The following is a 2393-nucleotide window of genomic DNA, read 5'->3' on the forward strand; positions in this document are numbered from 1 at the left end:
GTTTCTAAAACATGAGATGTTGTCTATGTATAGATGAATAGATGTGTGTCTATGTGTGTGTATGTGTGTGCTTACACACCACTGACCTACACTTTGACCCCTTCCCACAGCCTCAGTATCTTCATCTCTAAGATAAGGGTGGGGTTAGAAGTTTCTTTAGCTTGAAATTTCTTTGGAAGATTGCCCGATGTTTATCCAAAACAGTCTTGCATTTATTCATGTCTTAACATTTTCTGAAGTCTTTTTAACCCAAGAACAAAGCTCAGAGCTTGGACAGACTCTGATTTTAAGTTCATCCAAACCATCTCTTTGTTGCCTTTGCCCCTTTTAAGAAAATTCCAGATGAAAGCATAAATCTGCCACATGAACTGATTTGCTGCACAGCAAGATAATTCTTTTAAGTAGTTTCTATTATAGGAAAATTAATTTCAAGGCACTTCATACAGTTTTGGTAAAATCCTTCCACTCCACGGGGGTTCATGAGCAACATTAACTGTGAAGCATTTGCTGTATGCCTCATTATGACTTGGTGCAGTGAAGGATGTTTTTAATTTTTTTTTTTAAGTTGAGCTCTTTGCAAATGCATTATTTTTGTTCTTGTCCCTGCATGAACATTTAAAGAAAACTAGAATTTGAGATACTTTTAACAAGGACAAAATATTTTTTCCTGTTTCATGTACAGGAACAGAAATAAATTCTCCTTATAAAATTTTGTATCTTATTTATTTTTATTTTGGTATTATTGTGCGAGTGTGGTATAACACTGATTCATTTGAGGAGGTTATGAAAAACAAATACAGAATCCCATGTGCCAATGAGCACACTTAAAGTTTGAATGGTTGATAACAAAGAACATCATCATCATGCAGCTTTCACTTGTCCAGCTTCGTTCATTCTGTCAGAGAACTACATACATTGTCTGCACACAAGTTTCTATCTCAGTGTCTGTTTCCTGGAGAATTTGACCTAGGAGCTGTAACAAAACCATATGACATGCAAAGGGTTTTGTGGACTGGTCCCTTTAGATTTATTCTCCATTCCAGCATCCTGCTTAACTCACTCTCATCCAAATGCTTTTGGCTCCACCTCCTCCTGTCCTTCTTGCTTTTCTCACAATATTCCCTCAGCTTAAAGCATCCTCCTTTGACTCTTCCTCTAGCTCACAGGTAGAACTGTGAACTGCATCTCCATCTTTCAAGGACCAGTTAATATCCCATATGTTATATCTCCTATGTCCAGGATAACTTCTTGTCATATCAACTCTGAATCCTATTAGAACTGGTATTGGTATTATTTCACTTTATCTTAAGTTGTCTGTGGTACGGACTATAACTCCTTAGAGCAGTCTCTGAACTTCTTTTTGTTTTTCTCCCCCACAACAACTTTCACAGTGCTGAAATATAGTGACCTTTCAATATATGGTTTTTCTTCTGTCCACAGGGCTTATTAAACTCTGCTCTAGCTCAAGAGGTGCTATACTCTCACTAAATGACCAAAGTCAGATGTAGTTTTCAGGGAGAGGTAATTATAATGGGCATATGTGAACAGAAGATACATTCCCATATTGTGTATTATTTACATTAACAAGCCATGTATTTATGTTCTACAAACCAATTAATACACTACAAATACTGCAATAATGTTTACACAATCGATGGCATTAGACATTCAACAACAGTCCTCTGTTGTGATGAATCTTCCAGTGAAGTTATGTAATCTCAGGTGACCTTCCATAGGCTATGGTGCCTGGAAGATGTGAGATTTTACACCTCTAGACTTCTTTAATATCAAACTCAAATCTCTATGGGATACACTGATTTTACTTTCTTATGAAATATGAAGTAATAGTAAATATTTGATTCAAAATTTAGCATTTAGAAAGTACTTCCACAATCTTTTTCCATGTGATTTAGTTTGGCAGAAACAAACAAAAAAATCTTTTCTTTTGTGTTCCATTGAGAAACCAAAGTAAGGGCAAAAGAGCATAATTGTTATTGGAAGAACCCCTTATGTTTCAAATATACCCCATTTACCATCCTATCTGTAACCTACAAATCATCAGTTAGTTTGAGCCAATGACTGTTCTTCTTTTTATGGCCAAGGTTTTTCCCATCTCACCTAACATTTTTTTTTTCCACTGCCAATATCTCCCTCTCATTGACTAGTAACAGAGAAGATATATCTAGTCCTCTTTAAATATAACAAATACTTGTTCTAGTTGGAGCTACTGCCTCTGACTCTTGGGCTCTTCTGACCTGGGAAATATTTTAAATATCACTGGCTGCTGCAGGATCATGATAATCTTTACAAAATAGATCATGTTGTTAGAACTGTGTGATTAATACAAGAAGTTGGGAACCTAGATTTTATGAATGAAGTCCGAAATACCAACA

Source organism: Mesoplodon densirostris, chromosome 15, assembly GCF_025265405.1.
Source record: "Mesoplodon densirostris isolate mMesDen1 chromosome 15, mMesDen1 primary haplotype, whole genome shotgun sequence".
NCBI lineage: Eukaryota > Metazoa > Chordata > Mammalia > Artiodactyla > Ziphiidae > Mesoplodon > Mesoplodon densirostris.